The 18,842-nt window shown below is 42.3% G+C and overlaps 1 protein-coding gene and 1 non-coding gene across 3 annotated transcripts in view; one reads left to right on the forward strand and one right to left on the reverse strand.

Annotated features, from left to right (window-relative positions):
• NKAIN3 (sodium/potassium transporting ATPase interacting 3) overlaps window positions 1-18,842 on the reverse strand; it is a 558,181-nt gene that overhangs the window by 335,722 nt on the left and 203,617 nt on the right. The gene's annotated exons all lie outside the window — the stretch shown is intronic.
• Window positions 6,326-6,432, forward strand: LOC125130195 (U6 spliceosomal RNA). The gene has a single exon (XR_007135691.1). It is a non-coding gene; the product is annotated as a U6 spliceosomal RNA (small nuclear RNA).

The raw sequence follows: 18,842 nt of genomic DNA on the forward strand, positions 1-18,842 counted from the left end.
CTCCGTCTCTTCCTCCACCTTTCTCCTCCACTTCCTCCTCCTTCTTGCTCACAAATCTTGTTTTGCTAAGAGACTCAACTGCAAATGCAAATGGTCTAAGACGATCACAGCAAATCCATTTAATCTTCCCATGATTGACCTAGAGGTGAGTTGTCAGGGCAAAGTGACAAAAAGAGCCAAAGTCCTGAGGATGATGAAGTGAAAGAAGAGAAGACCAGGCCCATGAGGACACCGCTGAACCTGAGCAAATCCCAGCACCAGCCACCTCCAGGTTCTTGCAGGATAAGCCCTGAAGGTCCCTTCACTCTAAGCTAGTTTACGAGTTGTTGTTCCTTCCATCTGAAAGCATGTCTTTCTTTTTTTTTTTTTTAATGATTTTTATTTTTTCCATTATAGTTGGTTTATAGTGTTGCGTCAATTTTCTACTATACAGCAGTGACCCAGTCTCTCACACACACACATACACACACACACACACACGTTCTTTTTCTCACATTATCCTCCATCATGCTCCATCACAAATGACTAGATATAGTTCTCTGTGCTATACAGAAGGATCTCTAACAGACATAAATAACTGTTCACTGTTTCTTAAACAAACTGTTTTGTGTCCATTTTTCTCTTTATTCATTTTGATTCCTCTGCCAAAACACCTTTTACCAAAATCTTCATAAATCACAAATCAGCTCAACTTTGAAGGCCCCTTTAAGCATTACTTTCCATCATGTGGTTCTTTCCTCTTCTTCCCAATCTTAAGGAATTACTTCTCTCTTCCCATCCCTCACCATCTATTTCCCTTCCTGTAAACCTCTTTAATGATTTAAAGTATATAGGTATTTATGCACTTGTCTTGTGTCCTTTCCTGGACCTTAATTTGCTCGAGGGCAAGATCAATGTCCAAATGATTTTAATTTTCCACTACCTGATTCAGTGTTTTGTCTACAGTATGTCCTTAGTAGTGACTTAATAAAATGTCTAAGCACTTTGAAAATATGAATGAAGCTAGTAATTGAGAGATATGGATAATGTACTATTTAGGAGAGCTATGATATGAAGGAAAACTCCTAGTAGAATAATCAAAGTCAGAGGAGGGAGTTCCTAGCAATTTCTGACACAGCTTCATGGCAAACAGCCTCTTATTGGAATCGTGGACCTCTATCTCATGGCGATTTAGTGGTGACCTGACACTTCAGGTACCTGGATGCTTATGGTGCTTAGAGATAAGAATGAAACCACTGCTGCATTTCATCAGTAGCTCAAGGCTGTTTTTGTTAGGCCAGGGACATGCCACATTGGCAATAAAGGAAGGGAGCATATGGAGCAGAGACATAACTGAAAGTGACAGATGAAGGATGCAAAGAACAAGGGCCACAAATCTCCCTGGCTGGGACCCTTCACGGGGACAGATGGCATGGTGGGTGGTCAAAGTGATCTGAGACAGTGAAACAGGGTCTGAGGTACAATCTATAAAGTGAGGTGAAGCATAAGGAACAGATGTGTCTCTGAACGCTTCTCTCAGCCTGTGACAAAGCCTTTCTTGACAAAAGCGCACTGCACTCCCCTCCCCCACTCCCTGTGATCCGTGTTCTCTGGTTCATGCTCATCTTGCACTCATCTGAGCTGAGCTTTTTTTTTTTTTTTTTTTTTCTTTTACAGCCAAACCGGTGACATATGGAAGTTCCTGGGCTAGGAGTTGAATTGGAGCTGCAGCTGCAGGCCTATGCCTCAGCCACAGCAACACCAGGTCCGAGCCAAAAGCTGTGGCACAGGTCTGCTTTCAGCAACGCAGGATCCTTAACCCATTGAGTAAGGCCAGGGATCAAAACCACTTCCTCACCGACACTCTGTTGGGGGTTCTAAGCCGTGTGAGCCACAGTGGGAACTCCTGAGCAGAGTCTTTAGTTATCCTAGTGCTGGGTCTTCCTGCTCTCCCTACAAGGCTATAGGGTAGACCCCATAAAGAAAGCCATCTCCTCCCTAAAGACAGTAGAGAACAGCACATACTTGGGACCGTGCGTGATTGATGATTGCGGAAAGAAGTGAATGAATTCCAAAAGACCCTTTCTAAGATACCTCTAAAATACAGCACAGGGCACTATATTCAAGGTCTTATAATAACTTATAATGGCAAGGAATCTGAAAAAGAATATATGTCTGTGTAACCAAATCACTTTGCTGTACAGCGGAAACAAACACAATACTACACATCAACTATACGTTAATAAAACTAAAATAAAGCAAAATAAAACAAAGAGACAAAAAATCTACTAAATTTTACAAAGGCATAAAGGCACACTGGGGACTGATGATGATAATGTTCTCTCTTTTTTTTTCTGGCCAATCTGGAGCATATGGAAGGTCCGAGGCCAGGGACCAAATCTGAGCCACAACTGTGACCTATGCCACAGCTATGAACATGCCAGATCCTTTAACCCACTGCACCCGGCTCGGACTGAACCCATGCCTCCACAGCGACCTGAGCTGCTATAGTCAGATTCTCAACCCACTGGCCCACAGCAGGAACGCCAATGTTCTCTTTCTTTTCCTGGGTGTTTGTTATATTGGTGTGGTTACTTTGTGTACTGTTATACACTGACAACTGGTATATATTTCTATATGCATGTTATACTTCAATCAAATGTTTTTTGTTTGTTTTTTGTCTTTTTGCCTTCTCTAGGGCCACTTCCCGCAGCATATGGAGGTTCCCAGGCTAGGGGTCTAATCGGAGCTGTAGCTGCCAAGCCTACGCCACAGCCATAGCAACGTGGGATCCGAGCCGCGTCTGCAACCTACACCACAGCTCACGGCAAGGCCGGATCCTTAATCCACTGAGCAAGGCCAGGGACCGAACCCGCAACCTCATGGTGCCTAGTCGGATTAGTAAACCACTGCACCATGACGGGAACTACAATCAAATGTTAACTCTAAAAAATTACTGACAAATTCATGATGAAAGATCTCCAAGCCGAAAGAAAACCCGTAATAAAACTCAGGAATACGAAGTTCTGGCTGAGAGGTCGGAATCTTCATGGTTGTAGAATATTGACAGTGTCCTGTTGGAAAAACTCTTTGGAGCTGGCCAAGCCTTTGAGACACATGATTTTGGGTGTCTCTCCAACAAAGCCAGGCAATGGGCACATCCGGCTGGTCCCCAGCACAGGAGAGGCTTGGCATTGGGTCATCTGCAGTGGCAGAAGCCACAGCCTAGTGTGACAGCGGATGGGACATTTATGATGTGCACCAAAGGGAACTGGTGGTTGTGCCTCGACTTGAGTGAGCTAGAGAGGAAAGGGGCGATTCAGAAAGTGAAGGCCAAGGTGGGCAGGGGCAGGGCAAGAGTGGATCTGAAGCAAAGGACTGAAAACTGAGCAAAGCAAGGTCTTCAGTTGTGAAGCCTGGTCTGGAATGATTCAGGTTTACTCTCTAAATGGCTCGCTCTTGGGCTTCTTTGCATCTGCGGGAAGGCCTCATAGCTCTTGAAAAAGAATCTCCCCAGGCTTTCAAGACCTGCCTTCTCCCCAGCCCTGTGCACAACCTTCAATGACCCTCTAGGGAAAGAGGCCTAAAAGGAATGATTTCCTAGAAACAGTGACATATCACCTGCCCTTGAGAAGCCCCATCACTAAGTTATCCCAGCTGCCAGTTTTAGCTGAGCCTGAAAAACCACACGCCGTGGTCTCTTTCAGCACTTTTATACTGAGGCACAAAAACATGGCTCTTTCAGGCATCTATGATGAGCTAGCAGAATCTCTGCAAAGATTCCCTGATGCAGTCTCGGCCCCCGTCTCTTTCCACGTGTCCTTTCGGCCAGCCCTTACTTTATCACGGACCCCTGCAGTGGGCAGCCTGGTACAGGCTTGGTTACTCTCACAGATCCCACCTGGAACGCTTTGCATGTGCTGAATAACTTGTTACAACTGCAGGAGGTGGAAGCAGGTTTGTAGCAGAAGGGAAGAGCGTGTCATAGAAATAATGTCTTTTCTGTTCATCCTGGGACATGGCTTTTTAAAAAAGAGACAAAGAAGGAAAGAAATGATGGCAGCTTTGTAATTCTCAACCAGTGGCACACAATTTTACATGGCAAGGTGATGACATTCAGCAGAAAGCCTTGTAAGGAACTGGGAGAGGACACTGACTTGAGCTATGGCGGGGACAGTGGACAACTATGGTGGGAGGCACTAGTCCAGGTGAAATGGCCATCCTTTCCACCTGATTCAAACTGGGATGACTGGAAAGAATACCATCAACCAACTGTTGGCTAGAGGGAGAAAGTGAAACATGATTCTCTTGTTCAAACGATAAGTACTTCTTGAGTGTCTATTGTATGCAGAACTAGCTAGTTGCCGAGGTACTGATTACACGTGTTTTCCATAAATCCCAGCAAGCACCTCATAATCCACAAGCAGCATTTTATGCTTTGTTCACCGTCCAGACTCAAATCAGAAAACCAAATCCATCTGGTTGAATCCACAATATCCAAGATTATTTCAATTATGTAAAGTGAAGCCAGCAAACACATAATAGAAATATTTTTTCTAACCACTCACACACTTTGGAAACAATGGGAAATTATTCATAGAGTGTAAAATTATCTTTATTCAGAGGATCACATAAGCAGTATGTTCACAATCAAAAACATTTTACATGAGCAATAAACACCAGTCATTTATGCAAGAGCTTCCCAGGGTTGGTAGATTTTTTTATTGCTTCATTTTGCTTCTGTCAAAGAAATGGAATAGATGCTTTTAACCTATTATCAATTCTACATCAATTCTACAGAAGGGAAATGCAAAGCATTAGAAAGAGGTGGGGAGGAGAGAGGGACCTCCAATAGTCCCTATAAAGGAAGCAGATCCAGACCCTGTCACCCCAGACACCCTCTTTAATTTCTAACCCTAGAAAGAAAAAAATAAAAAAGAATGTATATGTCTCAAGCCACACATATCCATATACAATTGCCCATGGATACTAAGGAAATGTGACTTCAGCTATTGTTTGAGGGAGAGGGTCCAGAATTACATCATGCAATTTGCTGCTCTGAGCAGGTATCGGGGAGTCACAGTCTCCACTGTAAATCAGCACATGTCAGCAAGGTGGCATGGTAGACAGAATAAAGATCCCCCCAAATGTCCTCCCACTAATCCCAGATTATTGGATATATTACTTTGTATGACCAAAAACAAAAACACCAAACTTTGCAGATATGATTGCAGACCTCAAAATAAGAGTGGTCTAGATTACCCAGGTGTGCCCAATCTAATGACACTGGTCCTTTAAAGCACAGGATCCTTTCCAGCTGTTGTCGCAGGCGGATATGACTATGTAATAACATCCAGAAGGATGCAGTGATACTGGCTTACAGAAGAGAGAACAAGTCAAGGAGTACAGGTGGCCTCTAGAAGCTGGAAAAAGCCAAGGAACAGATTCTGCCCCAGGGTCTCCATACCTTCGTATTTTAGCCCAGTGAGAACTGCATGGGACTTCTAACCCACAGAACTGCTAAGATAATAAGTTTGGTTATTTTAAGCCACTATTGTGTGGTAATTTGTTACAGCAGCAATAGAAAACTGATACATATGGGCTGGAAAAACAAGGGCTTCTTGGTGCTGATATCTCAAACACACAAAACCACTTTGACGAAGATGTCAATGACAGCAGTGGAGGTGGGTCTGGCTATATTTGGTAAAAGCCTGACGCAATCAGGTCACAGTGCCTGATTTCAACAATGATTTAGCACATCCCTCCTATAGCATCGGGAATATTAATTGCTTTCCAAGAGTTATTAGCAGCCATATCAAGCTATGCTTCTACTTTTATTATGAAAGCACTGGTGAGAGCCTTACCTTTTATGTCACTCAACATACCCTACAGCATGTCCCAAATGGGACATTCCTCTCAAAGGCTAGAACCCAGAGGAATGCTGGTCTTCATGGTCGACTCTTCTATTCCTCTAAGATCCTATTCCTCTAAGATCATTTCAAGTATATGACCTATTCCCACAATTATTTTCTGAGTAGGAGTCACATCGGTCTTATTTTTGGTTGCCTTTCAATACCCCTTGCTAGGCCCAGGGGATTCACCCAAAAGTGATCTGTGAAGAGAATGAACTAATACTACATCTTGACCAGGTTTGGGGCATAGCCACAGTAACTGCCCTCACTGCCCTACTGACCTTATTCTTGGCAGGACTGCTTTTCTTGCTTCTTCCTTTATGATTTTTTATTTTCTTTTTCTAGCTTCATTAAATTTTTCTTGTCTGCTCTCCAAAGACTTAGCTTGTGGGGAGAAAGAACGCCTGCACACTATAAGAAAATGGAAAAGCTCTGTGCTTGCTTTGGCAGCACATGTACTAAAATTGGAATGATACAGAGAAGATTAGCGTGGCCCCTGCACAAGGATGACATGCAGATTCATGAAGCCTTCCATATTAAGAAAGAAAGAAAATGGAAAAGCCCTAAAAAGACATTCAAGTGTTACAGGAACAAAAGGAAGAAGTGGCAAAAGGTAAGTGGCCTTTTGTTCAGGGAAGAAGGGCTTCTAAAGTGAAGGAGTGTCATTAACACGGACAGTTATTTGGGGGCCACAGAACGACCTGATGTTACTAGAGCAGAGCATACCCTGGTGGGAGAAGAACATGAAAAAGACAGTGGAATAACCCTGTGAAAGACAATGGCAGCTAATCTGAGGAATGATGGCAGCTTTATCCTCTAGGCACAAGGAGCTCCTGAAGCATTTTGAGATGACTAACCGGTTCATTTTTGTGTTGCAGGAAAACAAAACAAAGTAAAACAAAACTTCAATGACAATACCAGGGATAGGTATAAATGGGAAACAGAATGCAGGGAAATTTATTTGAAGTTATTGTAATAATCTAGGGAACAAATAGTAAGCATCAAAACATAGATAGTAGGGGCAGGGATAGATCCAAGGGAAACGAGAGAAGCAGAATCAACAGGACATGACCAGTGATTGGGAGTGAGGACTGGAATCCGGGGGAGAGACAGTGGCTATGGGATGATGACATTTTGATTAAAAGCAATAGGAATAGGAGGAGACAAGGAAGGTAATAAGGTGGAGCATCTCCTATGTGTTGGATGACACCATTTGCCAGGTTCTGTCTCAAACGTTTTTTTGTTTTGTTTTGTTTTGTTTTTTTTGGCTGTGCACTCAGCAGGTGGAAGGTCCTGGGCTGAGAATGGAACCCACACCACAGCCGTGACAATACAGATCCTTAACCAGTATCCCACCAGGGACCTCCTGTATGTAGCCTTCTTGTTACAGCTGCATAACCTCTCCAAGGTCCTATGGCAACACAGAGCCAGACATTGAACCCTGGTCTGTGCAAGTACAAAGGTCATGCTCTTTACACTACTCTTCACAGTCCAGTTTCACTGTGGACACATTGAACTTGAAAGCCAGAAGAACGTCCCTGCCGTGGAAGCTATTGCAGATGTGTCTGTGGTGCCCAGGAGAATAACTGTGGCACGGATTTCAAGTCATCTGAGCATAGAGATGGCTGGGGAGGTGGCTGAGAAAATTTAGGAAGGACCTATAGGAACAGAGAAGACCAAGAATGATACTTCTAAAGGGTAGGTGGAGAAAGAGAACTGGACAGGGGAAACTGAGAAGTAGAATGAGAATAAGAAGGAAAGGGGACAGCACGGTATCCCAGGAGTCAAGAGAGGCTGCGTCAAAAAGAGCAGGTGGTCGGCTGGAATAAACAAGAAAGCTACAGGAGGGTAAGGAACAGGAAGGGGCCACTGAATTTTGCAAAGGAAAAGTCATTCTCGGATCTGCAAGGGCAACGTGCTGTCAATCATCAGGTACTGGGAGAACCCAGAAGCAAGACTGCAGGACTGGGCGGTGGGGCGCAGTGAAGGAGTAAAGCCTATCCTTCCCGACATTTATCGGTGACAGGAAGATGAGAGACAGAACAGAGGATGGAGGAATGGGAAGAAAAACGTATTTTTTTTCTGTGTGTTTTAATATCTATGGAAAAGCTTATTTGGGCACAATGAGACAGTGGAAAAGGAAGCATATGGATATGTAAGAAAGAGACAGGTTTTCCTCCCTGTCTTGGGAGACCCTTGGGTGGCAGTGGGAATGATGATGCTTAGTGCTAGGCTATGTCCTTCTGATGGCCACCTGCTGTGATCACACGGGTCACAGGAGGGAGGGCAGACAGAGCTCTGGGCAGTTCTACAGCACATTTAGGAAATGGGGACCATTTAAACCATCATTAACTTAAACATAATATCCAACTAGGTTACAGTGATATTTAAAAGGCATCCACTGAGAAAAATGCACTATCTCAGATATGACCCATCGCTTAGCATAGTTACATGGTTTGTACCCAGGATAGCCCCTCAAATGTATGATTTTACTTTGCATACATGCAGTAGCACTGATCTGAATCCTTACAACAGGAAGTGTGGCTTATGTTTGCTACAGAAATTGATTTCAGCTTTTAAGTGCGTGATCATAAAACAAATGTTTAGAGCACACAGGAAGATGATCTGGGAAGGTCCAGCCCTGTTGTACCGAATACACAACAGCAATAATGCACATTTTGCACAATGGCCAGACATCGGGGGTGGCGGGGAGAGAGGGGAAGAGAGTTTGACTCCAGAAGAGAAGTTTACAACAGCAATGAGAAAGCTTCGAATCAGGAACAAACATGAGATGAGGAGACCCAAATAGACAGGAATGAATAGGAAGCTTTGCAACTCAGAGGGAGTTGAGAAAGCTAATGAAGGTTAGCAAAAGCAGCATGTGGGTCCTAAAGAGAAAGCCCCAAAGAGAACACAATTCACGGCACATCCTAGATTACTCTGTCCCTGGAAGAGCAATTTTAAAAAGAGAAGAGCCAGGCTTAGGAGGGTTTAGGAGGGCCATGGGGATGAGGGTGGGACCTCCAACAGGCACTCAAGGAGTGTCAGGGTATGATTTCTTTCTCTGCATCCTGTTCTTTCATCTATTCACTATATGAAAATAGTACACTATATTCATAAAACAATACTAGGAAATTTGGGAATAACACAATTATGTCATAAATGAACTTTGCCTTCCTCCAATTCTCAATTCAGTCTATTTGGAAACAGTCAAAATATAACAAAAATGGAACAAACAGAAAAAAGGAACATGTGCAAGAATCTGTTTATCCGCAGCTAATCAGCATAACAGAAGAGCGACTGCTGTATTCTCAAACGGTCTGAAACACTGGAATGTTTTGCTTTTGGTTAGCAGTCACCTCCGGCAGAGCAAACCCTCCTTCCTCCCTCACAGCGGCCTGGTGCCATCCTCACTGCTTGAGGGATGAATGCTGATCTAGATGTTCCCTTGCTGGTACTCTTAGGTCTTCTGCCTTCTCTGGTTTTCTGAGACTCCCATTCCCTTCCTGCCTCCACATGACATCAAATACTGCCTACTCATCAAGGCCCAAGTCCAGGGTCATTTCCTTGACCAAATCCTCCCCTCTGCTGTGCCCTCATCTTTCATCCTTCCCACCAGTATGTGGTGCCACAGACATAGCATCTACTCGTCTTCTGATCATTTCTTACATAAGAGAACAAGGTCTGACATTTTTCTCCCGGGATTTAAACCCATGTAGCATTTGTCCTTGGTTAAGGAAGACATGATAAATGTCATTAACTAAAGCTTTCAGCTACTGAAATAAATCTCCAAGAAAGCTGATCAGATTCACAGGATTAGAGAGAGAATATGTGGGTTCAAATCTAGGCTTGGACACCAATGCACTGTGTGCTCTCAAATAGGGCACTAACTTTGCTGGGGCTCAGATGGCTCACCTGCAAAATAGAGGGTTGAAGATGATAGAGTCCTCTAGACTCTGAAATCCCCAGGTCCTGCGACCTTGCTGGGTGACAAGCGGTACGCACGTTCAGACCCATCCAAACACGCTCCCATGAGGGTTCACTGAAGTTGGTGTCAGCCTTAAATTGTTACATCTGATCTTCCTCTTGAAATAAATCATCAGTTCTCCCTTCCCGCTATCAGTTCTTAGAAGATGCTTCAACCATGACAAGACGTTATAAAAAGGAAGATTAATTGGTGAACTGAAGACTCCTTGCAGTGACAAGGACACAAAAAGAAGAGAGAGAGAGAGAGGACCAGGGATAGGACACTGTATTCTTTTACAGTCCTTGTTTATCTCAGGTTTCAAGGATTTATCAGTGGGATGGCCAGAATACATCCTTAAAAATCTACCACCTAAACTGTTGATAAAGGGAAATGTTAAGTCCTACTATTGTCATTAACAAACCTTGGTTAAAGCACCTGCTTATACTGACTTTCAATCCCTCGGGGGATATGATGCTATAACCTTTGCCACTTTATTTCCCCTCCCAGTGATACATGGAACATCATTTTCTTCTAAGTTAACAGAAATAAAATTTAATTTTGCTTGAAGGCGTTAAAGACTCACCTCTCAAATAAACTGCTGACACCGTGAACACTGTCAAGCTGGATTTGGGAATCATTCAATGGCATTCTGTCCCAGACAGGCAGCAAAAGAATAGACAATCCAGCTTCTATCTTCACAAAGGGTGCTACCTGTGTTCACTATCCCCAAGGTCTCATCCTTCTTATACTAAGAGCTGTGCTTCACACAGGTGCCACCATTACTTCCAGCTTAGTTATGTCTGGGACAGTCACATGGCATGATCTGACATCTGCCACAGAACTATGTATCAACAAGGAACCCTTTCCTGGGGTTCAGTAGCAAAGCTGAATTGACAAAAGTGGGAGAACATAGAATAAAAAGGATTACAGTTGGAAACCAACTTCCTATAAAAGGTGATATCTGAGTCCATCTTGAAATTGCTATTAGACAAAAATAAATGGTATTAAGTGGGAAGGACATGCAGCTGGGGCGGGGGATGGCATATGGCAAGGAAATTTCTATCACAGTAATGACTGCATCTGTACTTTGTTTACTCCGTGATGGTTGGCCCCACCATGCTGTAAGAGTCATCAACTCTGAGACTCTGTCTTGCTTCCAGCTACGATCCCAAGTACATAGCAAAAGAATTTAAGTGAAGGGAAATACATGTGTCACGTAGGAGGTTGAGTTACTGCCAATTCTTCATTCATTGTGAAGACCTTTGCCATGTAACTTTACAGTTCTTCCCTAAAACAGTAGAGGGTACTTTCCCACTCTGCTTCAGACCGAATGCTTGCATTCCCCTCACCCCAAATCCATATGTTGACCTCCTAACCCCCAAGGTGATGGTATCTGGAGGTGGGGCTTTGGGGAGGTAATTAAATGAAAGTCAAGTCACCAGGGTGGGCCCCTTATGATGGAATCAGTGCCCTTAGAATAAGGAAGAGAATCTTTCTCTAGGCACAGGCATGGAGGAAAGCCCTGCAAGAACAGTGAGAAGGATGCCATCTACAAGCCAGGAAGAGGGCTCAGATTGAGAACTGAACCTGCTGTGACTCGACCTTGGACTTCCCAGCCCCCAGACCTGTGAGAAATAAATGTCTGTTGTTTGAGCCACCAGTCTATGGTATTTTGTTATGACAGTCTGAGTTGTCTCAGATACACACACTGACTTTGGACTTAGGTGTGTGATTTTCTTTGGCCAATGAGATGGTAGCAGATGTGATCCAAGCAGAAGCTTGGAAACGTTTTTGCTTTGTTTTTGCTTTGTCCCTTGAGCTTTTTCTGGCACCTCAAGGAATGTGCAGTGGAGTATTTATGATGGTGGAAGGCGAGAGCTGGAGAAGCAATTGAACAGGTTAATGTAACAAAGCTGAAGCACTGTGACACAGCACGTGTTAGATGGTGGAGCTGGAGGTAGGACTAAAGTGAGCAGAAAGCAGTTGAGGGAGAGTCTTCATAACTAAATTTAAAAGTTAACATTTCAGGAGTTTCCGTTGTGGCACAGAAGAGGTGAATCCGACTGGGAACCATAAGGTTTTGGGTTGGATCCCTAGCCTTGCTCAGTGGGTTGAGGATCCGGCATTGCTGTGAGCTGTGGTGTAGGTTGCAGATGCGGCTTGGACCTGGCATTGCTGTGGTTCTGGTGTCGGCTGGTAGCTACAGCTCCAATTGCACCCCTAGCCTGGGAACCTTCACATGCTGCGGGTGCAGCCTTAGAAAAGACAGAAAGATAAAAAAAAAAAAAAAAAAAAAAAAGCTAACTTTTCAACATGAAGACAGGAAGACAGAGAAGAAAAAGAATTACATTATGGAATTTTTACAATGGAGTTCAAAGATAAACCCAAAACTAGAGACTATAAAAATAAAGCATTCTTCAGTCCAATTCTACCCTGCTCAATGACAAGGGTTAAAAGCTGCTATCTTTATGTCACTTTTTGTTTGTTTGTTTGCCAAAGCAACCAGCGGTCTTGTTTTGCAACATGTTATATAACAACCCTGGCTAAATATTATTCTAGATACAGCCCAAAGGCTTGATAATTACCACCCTTCCTTATGTGTTATGGTAGTTTAGAGGCACACTATACAGTATACAGTCAAACCATAGAGTTTACAGTCATACTACATCTGTTAAACTTGTGCACACATCTGGCAATATTCTAAAAACCAAATAAAAGAGACTAAGCCACAAAGGAGGCTTGATTGCATGAATGCCAAGCAAAGCGGCTTACCCACCTTCCCCTTAACCACTCAGCCGCTTCAGCAGTAGGAGCCAGCAGGTTTACTGATGTTCATCCTCAAATTTTTGTAGCTAATAAGACGGCAATGCCAGAAACTCAGTTTGCAGAAGTCAGTAAACTAAATTCCCTAAAGCTGGGAACTCAGAGAATCATACATGTCCAAGGGCAATGGAATCAAAACCCCAAGGGCACAGTATAAGACACTTGGATTTCAACATCAAGTTCAAATCTGTCAGTGCATTTTATCAGGGATATGTGGGGCCTGTGCTTAGAGTCCTCTCCTAATTGGAACTGGCCTCCGTGAAACAGGATGACTGTCTTTAGCGTCTCCCTATTGAAAACAGGACTGGAAGCAACCAGGGACTAGTGGGTTGGAAGCAAATTATAAGATTAGCAGACCATCTTCTACTCCCCATTGTAAGAGTTTATTCTAAATTAAATTGCCTGCCAGGCAGCAGACACCTTTACAACTTCTGCCAGGAGCTGGAAAAGAAAATTCAGGGCACATCTAGACGTCACTGCCTAAATATCTCATATCCCACAGAACTTTGCTTCAGTTATCATTATTCATTTTTTATTGTATTTTTAATTAAAGTATAATTGATTTACACTGTTGTGTCAATTTCTGCCCTGAAGCATAGTGACCCAGACACATGCATGAATATATTCTTTTACTCATAGTATCCTCCACCATGGCCTATCCCAAAAGATTAGATATAGTTCCCTGTGCTGTACAGTAGGGCCTCGATGCTTTTCATTATTTGTTTTTATTGCTAAAACAGGATATATATCCTATCTTCCACTACTAGTTTTCAAGTCTACAACTGAAGTTGACATTCTATGTTTAGCAGTTCACTTTGCTATGGTTTGTCCTTCTCTTTCTTTTCCGCAAATTCTACATTTTTATAACTAAAAACTATTGAATAACATCTTCGAAGTTTTTTTCTTTTTGCAATAGCTGTCAACAAGCACTTCAAACCCTTTGAATTTTGTCCAGGTAAGACATAAAGAATTTATTCTAGCCTAAAGCCAAAGAAACAACTTCTTTCCCAGATTATCAACTCCTTAGTTGGCAGCTGCATCATTTAGGGAAATGTGTTTTTTTTAAGACCTTGAACTTCAATGCCTTCTTAATTGTGAAACTCATGAAGTGTTCAGAAATGACATTATTCGCTAAAGCTCATACCCATTAGGCAGAGCATACCCATTGTAGTTAGAAAGATACCAGAGAATCACCGCACCGGTGAGGAAGCAGGAAAGTAGGAGGCCACAGACTGAAAACATTCCCGCTAAGATACTAATTGCATAACAATCAGAGCAAATGAAACTTCTGCTCCCCCCAAAGGAGTTTAAAGTCAGTCTAATCTATTCTAACCACGTTGTACAACCTACTTTAGCTCTGCTTTTTTGAAGGAGGGTCTCTAGTGGACTTCAGAACTCTTCCCACATTCCCCAACACCACTGAATTTTTTTTTTTTTTTTGGTCTTTTTAGGGATGCACCTGCAGCCTACGGAGGTTCCCAGGGTAGGGGCTGAATCTGAGCTGTAGCTGCCGGCCTACACCACAGCCACAGCAATGCCAGATCTGAGCCGCGTCTGTGATCTACACCACTGCTCACGGCAACATCGGATCCTTTATGCACTGAGTGAGGCCAGGGATCGAACCTGCATCCTCCTGGATACTAGTCAGATTCGTTTCTGCTGAGCCACGAGGGGAACTCCTGAAATCTCTTGATATGACGTCTATCATGAGGTATGCTGAATAAACATATATGTGAGGAAATGAATGAATGGATGGAGACAAACTTGGAATATGCAATACAAGTCGACCTGGTGCTAAACTTGTTTCACCAGTGTTTGTTGCATGTCAGCCAAATATCAGTGGGCAAGATGGGGGTTACAGAATTCCTTCCTCTACATCACGGCTCCTTGTACCCCATCTCTGATCACCCAGCAAGCAGGCTCTGGGCAAGCCCGACACCTACCACTTGTGAGCATCATTTAGACAGGACTGAAGTAAAGATCAGAAACACACTGAGGCTGTTAAAACACATGACTTTCCCCCAAATGGTGAGGCTATGTTAAGAATGCTGGCTGTATCAGTTTTCTATGCCCCTTGGGAAGCAGTCTATGAGGAACATTATTAGCAGTCTTGTTTAAAACTGCTTATTTCTTTCTGTGTGTATTTATAGTTTTCTGCCTTTCTTTCATGTTTACACATTATAAGCAATAAGCACACCATTAAAAGCTGTTAAATGAAAAGGGCATGGTGATTTTAATAAAAGCATACAACTGCAAATGATACTTTGAAATAAAAGCGGTCCCTCAAATTCAATGTCCAGTTACTAGATGGAACATGTCTTGCTTGGACCAATTTAATGGGTCAAGCTCTGACTTCACTGTGCTGTGGAGTGAGCCCCGGGCTGGAGTCGCTACAACTGGGCCCCACAGCTAAAGGGCTTCCAGGCTTGGAAATCAGCCCTCAGGGTAACTTACTCGCTGTGTGACCTGAGGCAAACTGCCTTGCCTTTATGAATCTCAATTCTCTCATCTCTCAGTTAGGACTCTTAGTTGAGAAAGCTGTTGAGATATTAAGTAATATGGGGAAACAGCTTAGCACAGTGCCAGATAAGTCCATAAATCACAGTAAACATAGCTATACTTTGAGCTGATCAGTTAACTCTACAGTTATCTTTCATAAAATAATCAAAAACGCTTTCTGTCCCACAAGAATACATTTTTAATATATTTTTATATATTCTCTGTTTAATTATTCCCCAAGAAAAAGGGAGCAGTTCTATTTTCGTATACTCCATATCATGTGCACGATCCATCAAATGAATTTGTTGAAAAAGGCCAATTTAGCACCAGAGAAATGTACCTGTATGATTCTCAAACCTATTGACGATACTTTAAAAACTTAATTTCATTGAGGTATAATTGATTTACAATGTTGTGTTAATTTCTGCTATACAATAAAGTGATTCAGCCACAGATATACACATATACACATATGCACATGAGAATAGAGGAGCATCCTCTATTCCCTATAGGTTATCACAGAACACCAAGTAGAATTCCCTGTGCTACACAACAGGTCCGCATTGACCAGCCATTCCATATACAAAAGTATATCTGCTATTCCCCCCAAGTGCTGATTTTTAACATTTAATTAATAGCCTGTGCTCATTTATTTATATCTAGTGCTCAGCTATAGATTTCCCTTTGCTGGTATGGTGTCTGTTTTTTTGACTGTATAACAATGCCCTTATTCTATTAATTTCGATCCCTCATTCAAACCTATTCTTAAGTTTTGATTCAAAAATATTTCATAAGGATTTACACAGTTTACACATAATTGGGCATGAAACAGTTACAGCAAAACTGCAGTGCAGCAGGCTAACAGTTTTAACTACAGCTGCTGCAGCAAAATGTGATAATGGACTATGAGAGATAGAGGAAGTAACCATAGAACAAAGGGTTTCTGATCATGGAGGGAGAGATTTCTAAGGAGACCTCTTGGAAAGACGTTGCTCTTTCCCTCCAAAATTGCTACCCATTAAAGGACTGATAGCATTTTCTGTCATTCACATGCAGCTGCAAAAAGCATAATTGCAAAACCGGCAGAAAATTGTACTTCCGACATTTTCACAGATTCGTGAGTTAACAAGTCAGAACATTTGAACTACTACAAGAGAGCAATGGTTGGAAGGTTGGTGTTCAGGCTTACATTTGAGCATGGCAGATCGCATGAACATCTTGAAATTATTATAAGAGCTCTGATATAAAGAAAAACAACTCAGTATGGTAGGGCACAGGGCATGTAGACAGTCCCTGGTAAGACAAGAGCAAAACCAGGACCCAGGAAGATTCACTCGGTCCCTGGGATACTGGTTCACGGATTTAAGGTCGGGCTTCGACATCTGTATTTACAAAGTTTCATAAGTAATTCAGGGACAAGGCTAAGACCAAGTGGTACCAAATCCCATCGTTATGTTTACTAAACAATACGACACTCCACACTTCCGGAGAGAAGCAACTGCATCTCATTTTTTGTTGAATGCTGAAGTGGACCCATTAAGGTCTCCTAAAATCCCTGACATGGCCCTATCTTCTTCATTCTTCCATTCTTAGATGAACTTCTTGGGAGAAAAAGAGAGTTTTCTACCATTTTCTATCCTCTCTTTATCTACCATTCTTGACTCAACCTATTGCAGTGCATCTTCTGTCTTCACAACTCTAGTTAAACTATTTTCATTAAGATTATTCGTGACTTTCTTAACAAACAGATCTAGGGAATGTTTTTAGTTTTCTGTTTTTTTTGTTTTTTTGTTTTTTTTTTTTTTTTGCTTCTCCTCTTAGAAGGAACTGACATTATTGACTACACTCTCTTTAAAACAGTCACATTCCTTTATCTCTTCCTTGGCCTCCTCCATGAGCTGCTTCTTCTCTTCCTGCAGTTTAATATGTGGACTCTCCAGGGTTCTATTCTTAGCCCCTTTATTTTCCCGCTTTTGTCCTAATAATCAAGGAAATGGGGATAATGCTCAGAAACGTCTCATTAGCCTGGACCTTTACTGCCTACAATCACTCAAATAGGACTTCAAATCACTTCACATATCCAAGATGGAATTATCTCCCCCACCCCACATATGCACCTGCTCTCTTTCTCCTCTTTTTTTGCTTTTTAGGACCACGCACCTGAGCATACGGAGGTTCCCAGGCTAGGGCTTGAGCATATGGAGGTTCCTAGGCTAGGGGTTGAATCGGTGCTGTGGCTGCCAGCTCGCAGCAACACCGGATCCTTAACCCACTGAGCAAGGCCAGGGATTGAACCTGTATCCTCATGGATGCCAGTCAGATTCATTAACCCCTGAGCCATGATGAGAACTCCTCTTTCTCCTCTATTTAAGTGATTTTCAATGCTTTTTAAATGTTATACAGACCACAGTAAATTGCTAATATCTATATCATTAAACCCCTGGAGGTTATTATTTTGTTCACTTCTATCAAGGAATTTAAAAAGGAGGGGAAAAAAGTCTAGAATAAGTCTTTCAAAAGATAATTCAAATGTATCAGTTAGTTTGAGAAAGCAAAGGGAGACCCTACATTCAGTTACTTCCAAAACATCTAACTTATGACTAGGTAGGAATAAAATAGTGATGTAAGCCAGATAAAAGAGGAGACCACAGGGGCAAGAGGAGACCACAGGGGTAAGGAACAACAGCTGACCATTGCCCCACACGATCCACCGGTGTTGCACCTGTAATTTCAATTGTCTGGTAATGACATAGAAGAAAGCATACACTGCCAGTGGATAGCCTAAGTAGTCCATTTCTTAGGAGGACATGTGGTGACATTTATAACAAATCTTTCTACACAATTTGGGAAGCATGATCCAATGACTTTTCTTTGAATATTTACTATTTCTTCTTCCTTGCAGCACAATAGGTAGGGAATATATCAGTGCTCAATTACCCTTGAAAGATGCTTGTTCATCAACAATGGTTTGTAGTAAGAAGTTCAGAAAATGAGAAAGGGTAAAGTGTGGTGAGAATCTACAGTCCCAATGTAATACTATTAGCCACTACTTATTGCTTATTTTATCATAGCCCTACTCTTGTTTCTTATGATTCTTATAATATCCCTGAGAGAAAGGTATTATTATTTCACATTTTCATTAAAAAGTAATAACATAAGTGAGCTTCAAAGAGGTTAAATAACTTTTGTAAGATGAGGCAACTAGCACAGATTCACCAAGGCACAATGTTAATTCAGGTCTCTGTGACTCCAAAACCCTTGTTCTCTTCATCATGACCTGATATACTGCCTCTCCCATGACAGAGCTGTGATTTGACTGATGGGCTGGGCATTGCTTTTGCACCCATGGATCAACTTTATACTTTGTGAATTACATGTAAACATTCACGGAGTTCTGCTTTTCAGTAAGTTAACACATTCCTATTCCTAAACTTCTGGATGAAGTGTATCCTTCCTATTTATCCTCACTGCTTCCCATGTCTCTCCTTCCCACCCAACCTTCTGAGATTCCCAGCCATCATTCTGAATCTTTGAAGTATATAATATGATTGTTTCATCTCTTACTGTCTCCTGTATTTCTTATCATTCCTTCCTCTCAAAGAGGAGAGTCATATAAATTGCTACTGTATCAACCAGAGAAGTGGAACTAGTAGGAGAGAGTA

This window comes from Phacochoerus africanus, chromosome 6 (genome assembly GCF_016906955.1).
Source record: "Phacochoerus africanus isolate WHEZ1 chromosome 6, ROS_Pafr_v1, whole genome shotgun sequence".
Taxonomy (NCBI): domain Eukaryota; kingdom Metazoa; phylum Chordata; class Mammalia; order Artiodactyla; family Suidae; genus Phacochoerus; species Phacochoerus africanus.